We start from the raw sequence: 23,384 nt of genomic DNA, 5'->3' as shown, positions 1-23,384 counted from the left end.
CCCTACCTTCTCCCTGATCATATGAGTAAAATGCCTTTAGATTCTCCCTAATCTTTCCTGCCAAGCTTTTTTCATGCCCCCTCCTGGCTCTCCTCAGTCCATTTTTGATCTCCTTTCTAATAAGCCTGTAATCCTCTAAAGCTGAGCTAGATCCTTGCTTCCTCCGCCTTATGTAAGCTGCCTTCTTCCTTTTGATGAGAAGCTCCTCTGTTCTTGTCATCCAAGGCTCCTTAATCTTACCCCTTCTTACCTGTCTCAGAGGACCAAACTTATGCATCACTCGCAACAACTGCTCCTTGTTGTTATAGCTCCAACTGCTCCAAAAAAAAAAATCTAGCCACCAGGATACATGAACATCAACTAGCCACAAAAGATATGACCCACTCTCACTAGTATCCTTACATACAGATGAGAAAGGACACCACTTTGACTGACAACACATCCATTCTTGGACAAGCCAAACCGAAACACACATGAGAATTCCTAGGAGCATGGCATTCCAATTTGAACACTATCAACAAACACATTGATTGGATCCCTTTTACCACCCCTTGAGAAGAAAAACAGGAAATTATATCACCAACCCAAGGAAACCTAAACATAAATGCCACCAGTGCTTCATCCAGAAGCTCACTGATGATGTTACCTAGCATGGTGATGAAACGTCTGAAAATGAAACTCAGTTCAGCAAGCAAAGCTACACCCAGAATCTCAACCTGAGCTACAAATCTTCTCAAAACTCACTAACTGTTCCTTAAACAGTTTCCACATGTCTGTTGTGCCCTTTCTGTGGAACAACTGTTGCCAATCTGTACTTCCCAACTCCTGTCTGATAGCGTCATAATTTCCTTTTCCCCAATTAAATATCTTCCCATGGTAACTGCTCCTTTTCCTCTCCATGGCTATGGTAAATGTAAGGCAGTTGTGGTCATTGTCACTAAAGTGTTCTCACATCAGGAAATCTGACACCTGTCCTGGCTTATTGCCGACCACCAAATCCAAAAATTGCCTCTGCCCTCATTGGCCTGTCTATGTATCGAGTAAGGAAACCCTCCTGAACACACCTGACAAAAATGGCTCCATCCAAACCATCTGCAGTGAGGAGGTTCCAGTCAATATTGGGAAAGTCGAAGTCACCCATAACAACCACCCTGCTACATCTGCAGTTTTTCAAAATCTGCCAGCCTATGAGTTCTTCGATCTCCCTACTGCTAGTAGGGGTCTGTAGAAAACCCCCAATGAGGTAGCTGTTCCCTTGCTGTTCATAACTTCCACCCATACTGACTCAGTAGACAAACCTTCCTCAACAACCTTCATTTCTGTAGCTGTGATGCACTCCGATTAGCAATGCTACAACCTCCTCCTCTATTGCCCCCTCATTCTTCTTTTTAAATGTTCTAAACCCTGGAACATCTAGCAACCATTCCTGCCCCTGTGTCTCAGTTATGGCCACAACATCATAGTTCCAAGTATGTATGTAAGTTCATCACTCTCATTTCTGACACTCTTTGCGTTAAAACAGACATACTTTATCCAATCCCGTTGTTTCATTATATGAAAAACCTCCCTGATAGATTCAATACATCCTGTACATCAACATTTAGATATCAGCAATATTTTGCAGAATACAATCATAAGAAATGCCATGGCCAAGCAAAGGAAATAACTTTTTGAAAAAGGTGCATTCAAACATAAATTGGTAATAAATAGGCATTGACATGTGATCTTTTCAAGTTTTAGGATCTGGATCTAAAGAACAAAAAAGAGCATGGTCACTGTACCTGACACCAAAAACTTCAAGTTGCACTGACACTTCTGCATGCAGCTGTATCAGGTGGGTATATTATAGGTTACACAAACTATGATAGCCCCAAGTTCCAAATTGCATTGCATTAGCTGATCTCAGCTGGATTGTTACATGGCAACCTCAGTATTTCCAAATGGTCAGTGAGAGGACCTGTAAAGGAATCAACCAGAGAAAACCAGGCAGATAGGAAGATAGACACTTCTGATCTGGAAAATCTGACTGAAAGGTACTATGACTGGTTAAGAGAAAGCTTGCTTATGGCAAAACAATGTGCCAGCAATCCCAAGTGAAAGGAAATAAAAAACAAAACAAGGTTTACATATATACAAAAAAAAACTTTTGCAAAGAGTAAACAAAAATCACTGAGGTTTTAAATTCAAAACGAATCTACAAAAATTGATAAAAATTATGCATTGTAATTGGAGTGTATTCAAGAACGTTTTTCCTTTCATTTCAAAACGTTCCTCAGATTAGTAGCAGTGCTTCAAAGCACATCTATTTAAACTGCTTGTCACTGTTTTTTCTGATGGTGGCACATCTTCTGGGGTCTTACAGCATTGTATGAACCTATGTTTTGACACAGGTTTTCTGAGCTTAGATAAATTATATGGGTTAATAAACATTTTATATGACATTTCCATTTCTCATTCAATAGTTCTAAACATACATCTCAAATGAAAATGTTAAAATCTTTAAATCAAGGAACTACATAAAATCTATGCACTGAATTTGCTCACTTTTAATTTGCTACTCATTTTTGTTCCTATTTTCTCATTTCCTAAAAATTGCAATATATAAAGCTGAAACTTGGATTGGAAATGACTTCAAGAACATTTAGCATCTCAATTCAGTGATCAAAAATAATAATTTTGAACCATTGATATTGAAGGCAATTAGAAAGGATACTGATCCAAATAGACAGGAAAACTCAGTGGCAAGGAGAGGGGAAAACAAAGTCCAAGGCAAGTTATTGGTTTAAATCAAGTCCTGCCTACATTTAGCTGAAATTTAAATTGGACAAGGATTGCAAAAGCCAAAACAAAAACTGTACCTAAAATGACCCTGTTAAGAAGATCTCACTGATCCATGTCCAGAGACCAACACAGCCAAGCAATATTTCGGCTGGAGCTACTAGAGTTCCACATTGAAGACATATTGAGACTGTACTGCCAATAATCAAAACGAATCTCTAGGATGGATGGTCTCCAATTGGCAATACTCTAAACTCAATGCATTTTGAAATTTCTAGTGTGTAGTATTTTTTTTAAAAATGTGCGGTCCAACTGTGAAATTTGGTTCATAAATGAAAGAGTAGAATCACAGTTAAATCAAAAGAAATCTGTCCATGGTAAGTCACTTCCCAGTTCATTGGCCCAATAACACAAATAACCCCTATCACTCAGATTATTTTAACCTCATTTACATTTAAGGAAGTGAAACAATTCATTTGAGGAACATGAACATATCTTCAAAGTGGCAAAAAGAAAAATAATTCTCAAAATGTTGACTTTTAACTATTATCAACACAAGGACTGCAACAGAAATAAATTGCATAATAGTAATTCTAACTGCCATTTTCAGATTAAGAGATTTACAATTTAAAAAAAATTACAATTGGCAAAAGTAAGATGTACATTGTTATGACATGGAGACAGACAACCAAACCAGCTTTTCTAACTCTGCGTTCACAAACGTTCAAAATTAAACCTTCAAAAGTCCTTCAAAATTGGCCTTGATGGTTTCCACCCAGAGTTTTGAGTAACCAATTTAAAACTAGAGTAATCAATTCCAGACACTGGTTTCTATTTTAACAAAAGACTTTGCTAAGGTTACTATATTGTTAACAGACTGCAGAGTAAAATAAACAAACTAATCTAATTAGTTTGTGCTTTAAATCTGACAGCCTTTGTTTGCAGCCCCATTCACACAAAAGAAAAAGATAAACAGTTAAGAGATAAATAAAATACAAAACCAGCCAGATTATTTAAGTGCTATATACAAAGCATTGTTCCGCATCATGGTTTCTTGTTGATTTCCTGAAGATGTTGGTCAGGGTCATCTTTTCAGTTCACTCAGATAAAGGATAAATACTCATTACTTAGTTTACTATTCTCAGCTTCCAAGAGCTGCTCATGGGAGGTTAGTCAGGGAGCTTTCAAATCTTCATGCTGTAGCATCAACACCCAGATTCCTTTTCATAGAAAAACACAGCCAAAACTAACTCAAACTCTGACCACTCCCTGATAGACTGATTGGGACCTTGCCAAGGTCCCAGTTACCACCATCTACCACCTGTTCAAGCGTAAGCTCTTTTCCAGACTTGCCAGAACCAATTACCAAGTACAGACCTTGTTAATATCGAACTTTGGCTGTCCATTTCAACAAAATGTTCTTCCCCAGTGATAAAGTGTCTGCAGAACCTTCTGGTCAGGAACCAACCTGCAAATAACTACCAGGCCTTGCCTCATGAATAAACAAAAGCTTGTTTGGTCAGTTTTCCTTTTAATACAAGTGCTAACTCACTGTCCAAAAGTCACCTGTAGCTCACAGCTCCCAACCAAAATGATTGAAGATAAAAATAATGAAAAATCAGTGAGCACTAACAATTTTCAATCTTACCAGAATGCAAACATATTTATTTTAATATTGTCTGCAAAGAAATCTGAACAAAGCAGCAGTAACATGAGTTGTTTTGACATTCTTTCATTTCAAATTCAATGTCTTCAGAGTCATCAAGAGTTTTAGTCTGGAGCTCATTATATGGTCTCCCTTTATTCATAATTAAGTTACAAGCTCTCTTTTTAATACAGTTGCCATAGACAAAACTAATGTGAATTATTTTGTAACAGATGATTGACCATGATATATGAAGATTACTAAGGCTGCAACCAGCTAGAATCACTAAGAGCTTCCCTCCAGACAGATTTATTAAACTAGTACTTATTTCTCCATTTTAGTTTTGAAAGTTGTTTAATAACCTTAAGGACTGAATGGTGGAGCATTCAAAACCATTCACAATTCTTCAAATGATGAAGCATGTGAAAAAACTTGGCCAATATTTAAGCTCAGATAAATAAATGGCATGTGGTTTACACATCATCCATGTGCCAGGCAATAATTATCTCCAATACGAATGAATTAAACCATTTCCCATGGACATTCAATTGCACTACTGCAATGGAATCAAAATCATTATCATTCCTAGAAGGTTCAATTTGATCAGAAGCTTAACTGGACCAATCATTCATGTCCTGTAACAACAAGAGCAGCTCAGAGGCTAGAAATTCTACAATGATGAACTCACCTGCCTTTCTCAAAGTTTGTCCACTATCTATAAGATGTCAAACAAGACTAATGGAATACTCCTTATTGGCTAGGTGAAGGTAGAGAGGATAATGATGGTGGTGTTTGATATACTTGTCTTTATTGGTCAATGCATTGAGTACAGGTGTTGGGAGGTCATGTTAAGGCTGTATAGGACATTGGTTAGGCCACTTCTGGAATAAAGCTTTCAACTCTAGTTTCCGTGCGAGTGGAAGAACGTTGTGAAACTTGAAAGGGTTCACAAAGTTTTACAAGGATATTGCCAGGTTTGGAGGGTTTGAGCTATAAGGAGAGGCTAAATAGGCTGGGATTATTTGCCCTGGAGTATCAGAGGCTGAGGGTTGATGTTATAGAGGTTTATAAAATCATCAGGGGCACAGATAGGAAGAATAGCCCAAGTCTTTTTCCAAGGGTAGTGGAGTCCAAAACTAGAGGGCACAGACTTAAGGTCCGGGGTAAAGATTTAAAAAGCGACCTGAGGGGCAAATATCCATGCAGAGGGTGGTGCATGTATGGAATGAGCTGCCAGAGGAAGTGGTGGAGGCTGGTACAATACAACACTTAAAAGGCATCTGGGTACATAAATTGGAAGGGTTTAGAGGAACATAGGGCAAATACTAAAAATTGGATTAGATTAATGTAGGATCTCTGGTCAGCAAGGACAAGTTGAACTGAATGGTCTGCATCCATGTTGTACCGTTCTATGACTAAGAATGCATCTCCGACGACACACCAAGAAATTTGTCATCATCCAGAACAAAACAGCCCACTCGATTCACACATCTACAAACTTTCAGTCCCATCACCAGTACATTGTGGCAGTAGTATTCTTTATATACCTATTGCATTGCAGCAATTTACCCAAACTTCATCAAAAGCATCTTCTAATTCCACAACCTCTGTGTGAAGAGCAAGATAAGCAGATGGCTGGGAACATAACTACCTTCCAAACCATGCACTATTCCAACTGCAATTATTTCCTATTTCTTCGCTGCTGCTGGGTGAAAATCCTGGAACTCCCTCCCTAGCAGAATTATCAGCACATCTACACCACATGGACTGCAGTTGACTCAAGCTAGCAGTTCACAACCACCAACACAATTACAAATGGGCAAAAAAAAGCTCGATTTTCCAGCATTCCAAGAACAAGTTTATTTTTTAAAACGTCTACAATGCACATAATATTACAGAAGTATTTTATATGGTAAGAGACTAGACATCTCTAGACCTTCCACTCAGGAAAACTATGAATGTCAAGTCCAGATTAGGGAACACAGGAAAACTGTTCAAGGTTGGGCGATGAGAAAAATCACCAGTTAAGTGTACAAGTAGAGAGACGACATTTTGGTGAAAGGCTCATGAGAAGGGAATTATACTTCTAGGGTTTGCAATCTGAAGAGATTTCAGAAAAGAATGATAGTTAAGATCATTGATTAAGGGAGGGCCAAGAGTTGAGTATCCTCTTCAGAGTTCTGATTAGTCATGTCAATCAGATGACAGTCTCTGCTTGCATTAAGTTTTTGTTGGTTAAACAGTAGCAATTTCCTGTGTTACCAAAAATATCATTACTATTTCACACACAAAAAGATCATAAAATCGTTTGAAACCATGATCCAATTTCACGACATCATCTGACTGCAGTCAAGTGCATGGCAGAGCCCTATAATGCTTACAAATGGAATGGTCATATTGATGACTTTATGCCAGTTCAGAAAGATATTCATTTTAGCTTTTGAGTTCAATTAGCAGGGAGAACAGATTCTTCTGGCAGGGAAGTCAAACTTGTAGTTCAGGGAAATCAGTCACTTTAGTCAAATAATTTTAGCTTACGGAGCTTCCAAACCAGGAGAAGATTTGGGTAGCTATCTTCCATTAGTGGGAATTAAAATGTTTAGTCTTTCGGGACTGTGAAACATACATGCCGATAGAATCAAAGCAATCGTAAATCTGCTTCAGCATTTCATGGGAAACAAACTAGGGAGAACCAATTGAAGTGAAAATGAAAGGAGTTGAGGTAAAAGTGAAATTTCTCTGGAAATTGTGAAAGGACAGATTATCGAACAGGTTGAAATTTGTTTTGGTCTTGTCTCCTGTTGGTAAATAACATCAACAGCCTTGTGCAAATGTTTCAGTGACTAACAAGAAAAAATAAATACATGACCTATCAAACTTGGCTTCATTCTGGGATCTGATATGTCAATATTTGAATATGAAAGTCAGTTATTACAGCATGGAAAGACGCCCTTCGGTCCACATCAATCATCAAGCATTATTGTATTAGAATTCCTTTTTCAGCACTTGGCCCAAAGCCTTGTATACAATGCCATTTCAAATGTTCATCTAAATAGTTTGTAAATATAAGAGAGCTTCCGCATCTGGCATAGTTTTAGGCAGTGAGTTTCAGATACCTACAACCTTCTGGGTGAAAAGTAGTTTTTTTTCCTCAAGTCCCCTCCTGCCCCATCCCTTATAAAACTGTGCTCTTTGGTCATTGATCCCCTCCATGAAGGGAAAAGTTCTCCTTACCTAACTGGCCCATATAGTCCTCTGAATTTTGTATACCTGTCAGATCACTCCTCAGCCTTCTCTGTTCTAGTCTCTCTTCTTGGTTGAATTGTTCCAGGACAGGCAGCATCCTGGTGAATCTCCTCTGCACCCTCCCCAATACAAACATCTTTCCTAGAGCTTGGTGACCAAAATGGCAGAGTACTCCAACTGTATCCTAACTAATGTTTACATAGCTTCATCATAATCTCTTTGTTGTTTACTCAAGATATTGAATATGTGAAAGTAAGCAATCCATATGCCTTTTAAACCACTGTGTCACCTGTCTTGATGCCATCAAGAATCTAGAAGATCCCTTTGATCCTCTGTACTTCCTAGGGGCCTTGCATTCAACATGTACTCCCTTGCCTGGTTAGTCCTCCCAAAATATATCTTACACTTTACAAGATTAAATTCTATTTATCACTGGTCAGCCCATCACATTAGCCCATCTAATATTGTCCTGCAATCTAAGAGTTTCCTCTTTATTATTTACCACACAACTAATTTCCATATCATCTGTGAACTGACTGATCATACCTCCTACCATCAATTGGTATTAATAATCATCTCTTGGATCATCAGTCTCGTGAATTTTAGTGTTATCTTATTAGTTCTCCACGTGGATGTTTCTCTTTAAATCATCACTAAGCACTTTTCCTTCCAGAGGCCAACAGATCATTTTCATCAGTTGGTTTCAGTTTGGAAGTAATGAATGTGTTTTCATGTCAGAGTTCATTGTTTCTAACATTTATAATTGCTGGCATTTGTTCTTACTACTCAACATGCGAACATTTATATAAATTAAAATGGGAGATTGGAGCCTTTTCAAGCCTGACTAGGTTGACAAGTCTCGTCATTTAATAACATTTCAGTTCAGACAGTTCCATTTATTGCACATGAAGCTTGGCTAACCTGTGATGTCAGGTGATTACTATGGTCATTTTACATCAGTTTTGTCCCTTTATAAAACCATTGAAGTCTTGGAAAATCCCAGGGATTAAAATCAGACAATGGAATTCAAAAGTCAATCGTCCACATTTGATACAATCATGATACTACAAAGACACAGACACTTTTGCAATTGCTGACCACCACAGATCTTCCCCAGCATTAAGGATCATGTGATGGTGTCTGATCATTATGCTGGATCGATGAACATTCAATTGCTTTGAAGTTCCTTTTGTGATTTATTTGCAAATCAAGAGACCAATCTGCCCCAGTATATTAAGGGACAATTCATATATATTGGGACTAATTAATTAAAACAAGGTATTTATGGCTAATACACCTTGTTGAGACATTGTATAAGCCCTGTTCCCAACTGCATCAACACAGCTGACCAGGCAAGAATTGAATTCTAACAGGAGGTGGAAAAATTTAAGATTCATTTCACACTAAAGCAATTAAGTTTTATCTTGGTGCTGACTAAAGTTGCTATTTAAAATTAATAGATAAACAACCGATACAATGATGTGCATGCTTTTCCATCTTGATCCAAATTAATTTCCGCTAACAGGAATATTGACTTATAAAGTGAACGTATTTTGACAAGGGAGGTGAGTAAATTAAGACAGAACCTACCCAAATCCTAGAAATGTACCATATTAAAACAAAACCTTCTCATAAATGGCACAATAATTCAGCATGCACACAGTCTCTTCAATGCTCTGAGACAAAATAAATGTGTACACTGCACGTCTCCACACAGTGACTGGCCAATCCGAGATGCAACATCAAGGGAGGAATACAATGGAAGACATGTAGCTCCCTGAAGAGAAAGAAAAAAAAATTGGTGAAAGGTGAACCCTGGACTGCTCATTACAGAATGACATTGCCATCCACCTGAGAGCAGATCATATCACTTACCTTGTCACTATCACTATTACCTCTAGATCTGGACATGTTTGCAGAGCCCCAGTACTAGTTATACCGAAGCCCCAAGGTAATTCAACTCTGTAGCAAATATCTGATGGTTACTTTTATGAAACAACTGATCCCTAGAGCTAAAACTGCCCACAAATACTTATGTTGCCATAGTGGTCATGCAAGAACAGAATATAAAAGTAAACTACCAGGGGAAATAACTTTTTGTTCTAAACTGAAACAATTTAGATAATTGAATAGGGCTTTGTTTGCATGATTTCATTACATTTTAAATATTATAAGTATACATTGTAAATCATAAATCCAATGAAATGAGGAGAGTAAATATAATACCATGTTTGTCCATGAGATATTGGTTATAATTTTTCTTGTCAGCAGTAGCAAAAATATTATTTTTCACTTGCTGGTAATGGCAAAGTTAGGTGATAACCATACTTCAGATTTTCCTCACTTGTGGTTTTCATTTAAAAACTAGTAACAATTTTATTTCTTGACACTAGTTTTCTTTTGGCAAACGTTAACATGAAAAAAAAAGTGTAGAATTAGTTGACTGAGAATCATTTCTTCTATAACAGCAATATTGTGCTACAAGATGGATAGAGGAAATCCAAGACCATTGTCACCAATTTCTCTTCAGATCACATATTTGTTTTACAGCTGCATTGAAATCTTTCAGTTATATCTCTTTTCCAGTACAGACCAAGCCAGCAATCTAGAACGAGTAAAATGCATAATACTTTCAGCTCCAAGTGTTGCAATTCTGACCATGAAGCAGTTTCAGAATACCACTCAGGACAGCTCAGGATTACTGAAGAGTTCAAAGCATTGAAATAGTTCAAAAGATTATATCTAGGGACAAAAAGTAATGAAGTATGTGAAAGAGACATAGTGGTCTCCACATCAGAAGTGCTGACCTTTAGCTATCCTGTAGGGAAGGCAACTAAATTAGACAGATTTCTTATATGGGACAGTGAGGCATGTCGATTGTGTGGTGCTGGAAAAGCACCGCAGGGCAGGCAGCATCCGAGGAGCATGAGAATCAAAGTTTTCGGCATAAGCCTTTCATCAAGAATCCAAGACAACACACTGTGGTTTTCAACCCCCATTCTCAGCTGAATTGACACTAATGGCATCCAGTTTTCTGATTCTGAGAAGGGCTGATGCCCAAAATGTCGATTCTCCTGCTCCTCAGATGCTGCCTGACCTGCTGTGCTTTTCCACCACCACACTCTCAACTCTGATCTTCAGCATTTGCAGTCCTCACTTTCTCCACAGTGAGTTATGCTCCAAGGACAGTTAGATATCTCTGCATTTAGGACTTGGACCAAATTGTAGAATTATTTAGAAATAGGGATTGCAGTCAGGGCTTCCTTAAAGATCATTGACGTCGTGGTGACTCAAGAAACTGGATGCCACAAGTGTCAATACAGCTAAGAATGGGGGTTGAAAACTACAAAGAGTGTCTTCTTGAATCAGCTGAGAAATATCAGAACTCTTATGGAAAACTGAAGGAAAGATTTAGGTTGATAAAGCTAATGAATAGTACTGGAATATAGTTCTGGAGTCAAGGGGAGTATGAATCCAGGGTAGCAGAGTGACTGAGCAGGATAGGAGCAGTCGATGAGACAGTCAGTGACCAAATGGCTTGAGGGAATTAAGGCTACATCAGCAGAAGTACATTGATCCTTTGTGAAGTGTAATGTCATTTGAAGACCCTTTGAAACAGGAGCGTCTTGGGGAAATAGCTGAGAAATCTGTGGGATCTAACTTGACTAATTTAATATGCATTGCGGGTTGTCTGTTCACGATGTGTTATCTAGGTTTACCTTATCATTCTCTTGGTTAGAAAAAAGATTGTACATGTGTTTCAGATTTTATGACTGTTTTAACTTGTATAGGAAGGCATTATTGCTAAAAACAGTGGAACTTTAAGACTTTAAGTCCCACAGAGATGACCCTTCACCTTTAAAAATGTTGCTGGTCCCTAATCAGATTACGACATATTTTTGTCGGGGCTCAAATTTAGTGGTTTGGTTTAGAACCATAAGGTTAGTGATCTGGTATGGGATCAAAGTTTAAATTAGAAAGGTCCTTTTAACATTACTTTATTATCTTAATTAAAATTACTTAGTGTGAAATGTTACTAAAGCAATATTGACATTAAACAGCAAACTAAATTAGAAATATTTGTATTCCAAACAAATTTAGTACATCATAGCAATATACCAAGATATGAGCTATACAGCAGACCTGCAAGTTATCCTGTTCATGCCTGAATGAATTTGAAATCACTAGTAATTGTGACTTTGAAATTGTTAATCGGATTTTGCATAAGTGGTTTTTTAAATGTAGAAACAACTGGATGGAGAAAAGTGAGAGGAATCAAAGCCAAATATAGAACTGTAAATAGGATATAAAAAGCTAGGATGTCACAGTTATTTATGATGATAATTAAACAGTGCAAGCATGTTCATGAAATATACAAGGGCATTCATTAGAAACTAACTAAGATCTGCTGCCTTACAAATATCTTTGCATTGATCAGATGAGGAAATGCTTCATTTTGTTGCAGGAAGTAATTGTTTTATGAACTTTTGCAAAGTCAGTCATGTCAGGAGGCAAGAATGGAGGTTGCCTCATTCCATTCACTTATGATTGGAGGAGAGCACAGATAGACAGGGCAGGAAAAAGAACTGTAGGAGCACATGCACGCAGCGTGGATGCAACAGAAAGGGACAGAGTGCACACGAAAGACATAGAGACAGCAAGTGGCTTCTACTGATTGAGGTGCGACAGTCCCAGCAGAGAAATGATATAGATTTCAGGGAGGTAGGAAATATTTATAAATAATTTCAGAGTACTATTGTTAATCAATACCAAAGCTCAAACATTTGGAGACTATTATGTTGCCAAAGTATTTTGGACTTGCTTACAAAAAGTCCAAATTACAAATGAATAAAAGCCCTTCCCTGAAGTTTGTTTGTTTGTTTTGAACTCTCAAAGATAAACATTAAAATGTGTGAAACTTGGATTTTAAATTGGGTTATCTCATTCAACAGTCATGGGAGGGAAGGTGGTACCAGGACGAGTGGGATGAAGTGGGGAGGACAGAAGTCAAAAACAGGTGCAAGAGAAAAAGAAGGATGGTAGAGAGGGAGAGAAAGAGAGAGCATGAGAGCAAGTTTAGAAAATTAGTAATTGCTTTTCATTTTAGGGGATAATTTCCTTCCTTTCCTCCCCAATTTAGCCCCATTTACTGTTAATTGCTTCAACAGGGCTTTCTTCAACTGAGACAGAGGGAGAGAGAGAGAACATAGAGTACGAAGGATATCGATTCTTCTGTCACTTGCAAAGCTAACACTGCCATGTCTCGCAGTTAGTGAATCTCCTGTCAAGCAAGGTGAAAAAGGCAAAAAGCCATTTCTTCCTCAAGCTGTGGCACAGCAGTGCTCAGCTCTGTGGTTGTGTATCTTACTTCATTCCCCAAAGTCACAAAAAGGTAGAACTGAATGAATACCAGTCTAGTGTAAACAAACATTGCTATGATAAAGTGTGTAACATAAATGGAGATGATAAGATTCTGGGTTTATAGAAAAATAAACTGAGTAATAATAGCTGCACTACTCATGAATTATTAAGATTTCTTTCAAACATCCCACTTATTAATTTATTACACTGAATAACATTTATGTAGTGTAATTGAAGATTTAAAAGATCAAAATATTTTGGGTGTGAGATCCAGTTGCTTGCAGTCTTATCCACTTATGGTTTACAACTGTACTGAAAATGAGTGGGCTGCTGAGGAGAAAGGGATCAAGAAACACTGATAAGCTGTAGCCTATAAATTTGGGTGCGGTTTGCTAGGATTGGAAAATTTGATGGAGGTGCCAGTGTTGGACTGGGGTGGACAAAGTCACATTAACACCATATTATAGGTTTATTTGAAATTACAAGCTTTCGGAGTGCTGATCCTTCATCAAGTAGCTCGTGGGGCATATAACTGATGCGTTGTATTGAACAAAGCTAGATTGCTGTTCAGTTTTTAATCACTTAGAATGGGGGAGCAGATTTTGATTGATTAATATGTAAAGCCCAGAATTTCTTTCAAGTCACAGTCCCGAGATAACTTAAGGTTTTATCATTATCTTGAAAAAAGGTGACATCTCCACTCAGAATCTGTTGGCAGTCAGTCATTCAATGTAACATTTTATAAGTTTCTACTTTGAAAGTAGAACTAGTCTGACTCCAGGTTGGGATACAGACGGACTCTAACTTCACATCTTTAATGAATTGTCTGAGCTGAGATGTCACCTTTTTTTTTTAAAAGGATAATGATAAAGCCTTAAGTTATCTCGGGGCTGTGATTTGAAAGAAATTCTTGGATTTACATATTAATTAATTGAAACCTGTACCCCTATTCTAAGTGATTAAAAACTTAACAGCAATCTAGGCTTGTTCAATACATCACATTAGTTGTATGACATTTTGATCTTTTACTATAAATTCTGTGTCCTATGATCCTGCCCCAGTTAGCTATCTGATGAAAGATCAGCACTCTGAAAGTTTGTACTTTCAAATAAACCTGTTGGATTATAACCTGGTGTTAGTGTGATGTTTAACTTTGGAAAATTTGAGTTCAGTAAATTAGTGATATAAATAAGGAAAGCAAGATTCAGAAATAAGAAAAGAAAATAATGGAATATCTTTGGAATTTGTCACTATAACCATCTTAAATTCATGTAAAAACACTAAATTCAAGGCAAACATTGGACCTGGAACTAATTTGGAAAAAAAGGCCTGATCAAATAATGGATCAACTTGAAGAGAAATGTGAAGCTATACACTGTGGGAAGAGCAATAAGCACTACTAACTGCTGAAGAGCAAAATTTTAATTGGGTTGGTGAAGAGAAATCTAAAAAAAGATATCAAAACCTTCAAAAAGAGTTAATACAGGAATAACAATCAATAGCATTCAGGTAATATCACATAAGACGCTGAGTCAAAAACCAAAGTAATATTTTCTAAGACAGTCTGGAAAGAAAAATAAATGAAGAAATAAGCTTCATGAAAAGGACTACAATTATCAATTACATTTAGACAAATGGGGTGGAGGCGGGGAAAACATGAGGATGCAGTGCATGTGGTTAAATGTAAAGTGATACATTTCGGTGTTAAAACAGAGAGGAAGAGTATTATTTAAGTGGTTTGATATTCAGGAATGTGGATGTCCAAAAGGACCTGGGTATCCTTGTATACCAGTCAATGCAAATAGGCAGGTGCCACAAGTTACTAGGAAGGCAAATGGTAAATTATCACAAGAGGAATTGAGCTCCGAATAGGGATGACTTATTGCAATGCAGAGTCTTGGTGAGACCACAACTGGAATACTGTATGCAGTTTTGGTCTCCTCAGCCAATAAGGACATCCTTATAACAGATGGAGTGCAGCAGAGGTTCACCAGGCTGATCCTGGGGATGACAGGACTATTCTAAAGAGAAGAGATTGGTTCACTGGGCCTGTATTCATTAGGGTTGAGAAGGTTGAGGGAAAACCTGGTTGTTAGATATAAAATTCTGACAGTACTGGTCAAACTAGGTGCAGAGAGGATGTTTTTGCTCATTGGGAATTCTAGAACCAGGAGAGTCAGTCTCAGGATATGGGGTAGACCATTTAGAATGAAGTGGTCAAGTTATCAAGGGGTAAAAGGGACAAAGCATGAATATGGAATTTCTATTTAACACCAGCATAACATTGATAAACTGAACAGCCTGCTTTACAACAATGTGTACACTTGTTTTGTGCAATGATATAAAAATTGGGCAGGGTGTAACATGCACATTTTGCTTTGGTGTCTAAGACTAATTTCATTTCAACTAGTAGCTTTGTAACATGCATACCAAGCAGAATGGTGGTGTTTCTAATTCCACACCAATCAATCAAGCAAAGAGGAGGCTAACTTGAGACAGCTTTGCATTGAGATGGCATCACAGAAGATTTTTAAAATCTGGCAACCCCAACAGGTGTAAGATCATATGATGGCAAATAAGTCTTCTCTTGCCCAAGATTCTTCCCTTAACCACAACCACTGCAAAAACACCCAAGTGATCTTAGCCACAGCTTGTGACATCTTGCTATACTTAAAACGGTTATTATTTTGTCAGGTTAACAGTAACTGCCCTTCAAAAAAGTACTTATTATTTGGGAATTACTTCAAGATGTTCAAGATGTCAGATTTTTGCAAGAATGCGAACTGCTTCTTAGAGTACTTTTTCTAGCGGAAAAAGATAATGCCATTATTGTGCTTCTTGCTCAACAGGACAAGGATTTAAACTTAGTGAAAGCTTAACTGGTTTAAAATATTTTCTTTTAGGCAGTAAAAATTTCAGATAGAATTCACTGCATATAATTTACTGAAATAACCTCTCTCATATTTACATGTTATTTCCTGCTATCTCAGTATCTCAGGCTATTTGCTGCCCAGTGATAATTGCCCGTGACTGAAGTGACTTGCTAGGCCACAGAGGAAATTGTTTTGGATTTGGAGTCACAATGTAAGGATGACAAATTCCTTCCCCGATTAGAATTAAATGAACCGTTTTTTAAAAATATAATTCATGCCACATTCAGTAACCAGCAACAAGACTAGCTTTTCGTTCCAGATTTATTGACTGACTTTGAATTCCACCAAGTGGAATTTGGATTCATATCCCCAAAGTATTAATCATAGAACTTTAAAATATTAGTCCAGTAATGTGTGTGTTAGCTTTATATATAATGATTGCTGGCTTTGATTGCATCACCCATCAGGATTTGCCTTTATTATGATTTCCATTTTCACCAAGGAACATCACTGTCGACAGGTTAGTTTTATTCCTTCCTGTTACCTTTAATCCAATATAACTCTGTATTGTGATTGCTTGGTTATCAGAAATGCTTGTCAACTACTGAACACTTTAGTTGCTTATACTTACCTCCCTCAGTGCAGCACTTTCAATGAGCTACCTTCAACACTTCAGTTCTGAAAAATCAATACAAAGCAGCTTGACATTCTAAGATAATTAACTCTTGTGACAACTGCATTTTTCCCAGCACTTCTGACCTACACCACTTTTTGAAAACTATTCAAGAAGTCATCCTGATCAGTAAAGAAATGTGTGCAACAGAAATCAGGAGGCTAAACAAAAACCTTAAATAATTATTTCCAAGGTGCCTCTCTTTGGATTCAGACAGTTACAGCACAGGAGACAACCATTCAATATACTGTGCCTGCACTGGTCAGCAAAGACCTGACCACACCGATCCCATTTTCAAATCTTGGCCCAAACCCTGGAGGGCAAGTGAATATCTAGGTACTGCTTAAATATTAAAAGAGTTCCTGACTCAACAAACTTATCAGGCAGAATGTTCTGAACTACCACCATCATCTGGACAAAAAATATTTTCTACTCTCTTCTGAAGCTTCTACCTGTTCAATTAAAATTTCACTCCTTAGTTATTGACCCCTCCACTAAATCGGAAAAGTGCCTTCCTACCCACCCCACAGTCAATTCTCACCCTTTTCTGCTTCGAGAAAAAGCAAATCCAGTCAATCCAATCTTCTTTCACAGCACAGATTCTCCAGCACAGGCAGCATCCTAGTGAATCTCCTCTGCACCTTTTCTTGTACAAACACATCCTTCCTATAACGTGGTGCTCCAGAAGCACATTAAATACTCCAACTGGAGTTTGACCAGCACTTCATCAGAATTACTTAGATTACACAAAGTTATTAAAATTATTGCTTTACTGTACATTTGATGCAAAGTTTGAACAGAGTTTCAAGTACACTATTTAATCCTCAATCCATGCCAAACCTTGTTGCTTGACACTATTATAATGAAGTTTATCTGCAGTATCATATGAATTCATTTTTTGATAGAGTCAATAGTGTTAAAATCAGGTTCAATTTAAGAGAATGCTTTGCTGCTTTACATCAGAACAGGAATAATGGTGACGCAACTGAAGTTGCTGGAATAAAGTGAAAGCTTGTCCTTTTAGACATCAATGTTGGTAAAATGCAAAATCCTATTATTATTGTTGCAGCCAGTGATGGCACCAATCCCTGTTTAAATGAATATTGATGCCCTGCATGAACTTGTTAAAGTGCAAAGAGGTTATGCAATGAACCTCACCTGAATTTATTGTCTGGGGACTTCAAGTATAGTTTCAAATTGAGCACTTGCAACTTTTTGGCCTATATTCTGAAGTTGAATGCCAAAATGTTACATATTATAAATCAATTATTTTGAATATTTAGATGATTGCTTGACAATTTAATTCTCGTTAATAAAATACTGAAAAGATGTTGTCACAGTTCTGCTCATTTTTGGGTCTTTTGTTTGCCTTTGTTGAAGATTTCGATATTCTTTCAAGTGGTTTGTCTCACCCTTCTCTTGACGCTTTGCAATACTTGTTTACTTTATTTACAGTTGTCCTTTTAGTAATTCATTTTGGGTCATGTTTACTTAAATACATTCACTTCCCTTGGTTTGCTGTTTTTCTGCACATCAAACATTTTCTTAAAGACCTCTTCAGTTTCAACAGAGCATAGTCCCTCTGTGAAACAGACACAGTTTCTGGGTACATGTTTAACTGCACACATAGAAACCCAGAGGTGTGCAGTTAAACTTACTACCCATCACGCCCCCACCTCACTATCCTTAGCTTTTCCATTGCCACCTTCAAATTGGCTCTTTCAGACTATTAGGTTGCATTACAGGTTTATCACAGATCATGTTAAATTTAACGTTAAGTGGTTGTTAACTACATAAATGACTGAAAACGGTTTTGCAGCAGTTTTTGACAAATTGCTGTGTGCTTCATTTTTTGATACAACAGTATAGTAACTAAATATTCAAAGTCAAGGTCACTGATATTGAATCAGTAAAGAAATATAACATTCAACTACAATGTCACTGGGTGATAGAATTAATAGAATTGTTTTGAGGTTAAACTTATGATCAAAATAGGAGTTTCTACCAGAAAACATTCTTTACAAAATTGCATGTTAGATAATTTCTTACATAACCAATAGATTGCAGACTTATATTTAGCATCATATTTCATTGACATGATTGGTTGCTGAGCTTAATGCAGGTTTGTTTTCACTGAAGCCCATTTTGTACCACACTCTAAAAACCACAGTAGTTATTTTGCCATTATGCTCAGCTATCTCTAGATGATAAATAATGACCCAGATATGGTGATTAGCGACAATGTGGTTGAATATGCCGCAGATCTTAAAGAACGATCGAGGACAGGGGTGGGGAACCTGTAGCCTTAAGGCTGCATGTGGCCTCCTAGGCCATTGTGTGGCCTTTTGAATGAATCCAAATAAATCTTTTATTTTTTATTAATATGTTTTTTCATCCTTTATTATTTTTAATCTTAAAAATGAATGTATTTAAAATACTAGAGAGTAAAAGAAAATTCAACAAAATAATCCTCACAGACTGACCGCCACAATTAAATAAGTCATAAGGGCTATTTCGACACCAGCTATGCTCATAATTTAGTTATTTTAGTTAGTTAGTACATAGTAGTTAGTGTTTTACAAAATAATGTGAATTTTAAAGAATATATAATTGAAGTTTTTTGGATGCGGCCTTATTAGATCACAACTAACATAATGCGGCCTTCCAACAAGGAAAGGTTCCCCACCTCTGATCTAGGATGTGGAGGAGCCAGTATTGGACTGGGCTGGGCAAAGTTTAAAAATCACAACACCTGGTTATAGTCCAACAGGTTTATTTGGAAGCACTAGGTTTTGGAGCACCGCTCCTTCATCAATAGCAAGAAATCAGGAAACTAAACATAGAGTCCTCCTCCGTAATGTTTTGCAGAGAGCACAAAATCTAGCGTGGTACATAAACGTGGGACAAAAAAGGTGGAAGCTGTCGAACATCAAAAACTAAAAATAATTGTCTTTTAATGGAGAGGGTTAACAGCCCACTTCAGTTTTTCAGGGTCAGAAAAATTGTTTAGCAAAAATTATGACCTAGTATGCAGTTACAATTCTAGCTATGCCTCATTTAAAATGATCCAACTTTTTCAATCATTATTAAAGCAATACTGTGATTTGTAAAATTCATCTGCAGGGAGAATGGCACCTTGCAGAGAAATGGGGATCACTGATAGAAACCTCTGGGTTTCCATGTGTGCAGTTAAACGTGTACCCAGAAACTGTGTCAGTTTCACAGAGGAACTGATTGACAATTTCACATTATTACAACCACAAAATTAGCACCAATAGTATTTCAGAGAAGAAAAATGCAATATTAATTGCCTTACAATTTAATTTATAAACACTTCCTTTGCTGTTCGAAATCTCTGGCACCACTGACATTTTTTTTGAAAAGTATGTCAACTGGAGTCATGTATTCATTTCCCTTGGTATATGGAAACATACATTGATGGGGAAACAACAATTAATTCCAATTATTATGAAATAATCAGAGGAAAGTATCGCCTTCAGGCAACCCTATTAGATTTTCTGGCATATAGATATTTTGGCAAAGAACAGATTAGATTAGTGTCTAGAAAAGTGGAGCTTAATAAATTATAGTGCCTTATCTTTGAATATGCCTAATGCGGTGTTGCTACTAACTGTCTTATCTATTGCCAATTACTTCAGGTAGATGGCTTGTTGCAAATACATTGGCTTGTGTATTATCAATGTGGCTGTTCTACTGCACCAGTCAAATAGTGCAGTTTCTACAAGATTACCTCTATTCAGTCACTTGAAAATTACTTTTTTGGCTGTTGCATCCTCCATGATGGTTTGGGAAGTTGTATTTCATGTAGGAAGGGAAATCTGTATCACTAGTGTATGCACAGGTGAGCAGAGCACTCAGCCTGTCCACAACAAAATAAAGCAGCACCAAGCACTGATGATTCAAATTTAAACTTTGGTTAGTACAGTGCTGCACTCTGAAGCATTCAGCTAGGTCACCTCTTCAGGGTGTGTCCTGACACATCTATTAGTAGCAGCATCACCTCATTTATTTGCTTCTATTAAAGTTGGACACTAATTGGCAGCACCATTGTAATGGGTAGTTGCCACAAGGTACTTCAAAATGTAAGCATTATTTTAATGTCTGTTCACAGCATAGCTTATGTATCAACTATGATGACCTTGTTAACCTCTGGTGCATTACTATGACACTCCAATCTTGAATGCTAAATGCACTCTTGAAGCATTGAACAAGTCAATAAAATATTACTATTTATCACCTGCAATGAACGATGACTGCTGCGCTTCAATAATGGGTGTAGGTTAACTCGATGCATGAAATTCAGCAGCATCACCCTCAATGTTATAGCAGAAGGTTGAAAGTAAAGTCATGAAATGCAAAGGGTCTCTAACCACCTAAACTTAACAGTTTTACTATTTTTTTGTCTGTCAAAAGCAGTTTCAAGAGACATTTGTATTGGTGAAACTGGCTACTACATTACCTGGCTGTGGAATGCAGCAGCATACTCTGCACAGACAAAGTAGGACAATCTTCATCAAAATTAATTTAAATCCAATTCACCATCTTTCACTTACAATATCTGTATCTTTGTCATTGCAAGACTTCAACTTTCTGCTTTGCCTGGAAGGAATTGTCTCTAACTGGAGCAATGTAAAGCACTGGTGGGTGAGACGTTTTGTTTGAGACGCACACCAGCTCCTTGAAAGTGGTCATAAAAATGGCAGTTCTTTGAGTGATGTCTGATATTATTCTGTAAAACCTGCTATTAATTTTTACCATGGTTTCTTACAGCGTTCTTTAATGCCTCACATGGCTCTTTCAAGTACAGATCAAATAAAACATTTTTTGAAAGCTGCCTGTTATAGTAAACCAAGCATTTCTACTTATGAACATCTCTATTGTTAGCAATAGTCATAGCCTCCAATCATTTGGAAATTTGTAAAACATTTTATCTATATCTCAATAAAATGAAATAATTTTCTAGTTTCCATTATTATTTTGGATAATGCGATTTTGACAGCATTACCTGCTCTTCATAGAGCTGGAAAGAACCCACACAAAATAATGCACTTGATAGAGTAAGACATCATTACTGAAAAAATGTAAAAGATCATAAAGTTACCTCATCAGTCAAGCAAGGCCCATGCTAACTACTAATAGGATCTTCATGGAAATTTCCATCACAACAGTGTGTATCAGTGTATATGCTCACCAAAACATTCCTTTCCAGCAGTAGAACCCACACAGTATGGCCCATCTTAGAACACAGTCTTCAGCAATACAAGAATCTTGGCATGACATTTCAATCAAACCTCTAAGGAGGTCAATAAACTTAATGTTTAGAACAATGGAAGTTTCTGAACAAATGACAACACTTTAGCACAGGCAAATGAAATGTTCACTGAGACAAATGTTTCAGATAAGAGGATGAAAGATTGAATGCAGCAGGGTGTTATATAGGGAAAGAATGAACTTATGCTATGATGAATTAAAGATTGCTAAGAACACGGATGGGAGTTCTCTATTTGTCTTTACTGCAATTGTATAGAGTAGCATGCCACAGGAGCTCCTGATTCAGTCCACTGAGGTGGCAATCGGATTTTCCATAGAGAAATCCATTTAGTCCCATTCCCTCACTCTGTCCCTTCAAATATTTTCCAATTCATTTTCTCCCCTTCTTTGCCACAGCAAGTTCATTCTAAACCCAACTACTTGCTGCCTCATGCTCTAAATTGTATTTCTATCAGTAATTCAAAGCTAGTGCCTTCTGATTTCAAACACTTTGCTCATTTACTGTACAGAACAACACCTCGTCTTCCTCAGGAGGCTTAAAGAATTTGACATGTCCATAAAGGACCAAGTTTTACAGATGCACCATCAAAAGCATTCTATATGGGTGCATAATGGCCTGGTGTGCAACTGCTCTGCCCAGTTCATAATAAACTACAGAAGGTTGTGTGCATAGCCCAGACCAACACAGAAGCCAGTCTCCCATCCATGGACTATGTCTGAACTTCTTGTTGCTGCAGAAAGACTGTCAACATCAAAGACTCCTCCCACCCTGGTAATAGTTTCCTCCAAACTCTTCCATGAGGCAGATGATCTAGAAGCTTGAACCAACAGGTTCAAGAACAGCTTCTTCCTTGCTGTAATTAAACTGCTGAACTCAAATCTAATGCTGATCCATGCAGCCATAATCTTGCATGCCTTGCTCTGTCTAAATACAAGGACATACTGATCATAGGGTATGTTTTGATCTGCCTGTACTGCTCACAAAACAAAACTTCTCACTGTACTTAGCTACATGTGAAAACAATAAATCAAATCAATCAAGAGTCAAAGCCTTCATGACAAAGGCATGGACTTTCCACAAGCCCAGTTTTTCCACACTATCCACACATATACATTTCTCAATCCTGGAATCATTTAGATAAATCTCTTTGTAACAAAGCCTTTATGTCTATGTTACTGGATGAAGCTGAGAATTTGACGCAATGGAGAAGATTTTGATCCTCCGTAGCAGGGGTCAAAATAATTCTCAGCTTAGCCTACCATCTGAGTAATAGCACATCCTTGGAGACGAGGGTCTTCATTGCAGGGGTCTAGGTGCTTATTGCCATCTGCAGCTCAAAAGCAACCATAGGAGCTGCTGGGCTAAAGCAGGCTGGTGAAAATATCCATCTTACTGCGAAGTACCACTCCACTAACAATAAGAAAGTCCATCCAGCTGTCACCACTTACACACACATGCCATCTTTGACAATTCATGCCCTCTTGCATGGTTAAACCCACGGCTCCATATGCCAGG

General features: G+C 37.4%; 1 protein-coding gene across 4 annotated transcripts in view; it reads right to left on the bottom strand.

The window, feature by feature from the left end:
- Window positions 1–23,384, bottom strand: part of epha6 (eph receptor A6) — a 674,628-nt gene that overhangs the window by 548,249 nt on the left and 102,995 nt on the right. The gene's annotated exons all lie outside the window — the stretch shown is intronic.

This window comes from Chiloscyllium plagiosum, chromosome 12 (assembly GCF_004010195.1).
Source record: "Chiloscyllium plagiosum isolate BGI_BamShark_2017 chromosome 12, ASM401019v2, whole genome shotgun sequence".
Lineage (NCBI taxonomy): Eukaryota > Metazoa > Chordata > Chondrichthyes > Orectolobiformes > Hemiscylliidae > Chiloscyllium > Chiloscyllium plagiosum.
The sequence above is the reverse complement of the archived record's forward strand: the minus strand, read 5'-3'. Positions and strand labels throughout refer to the sequence as shown.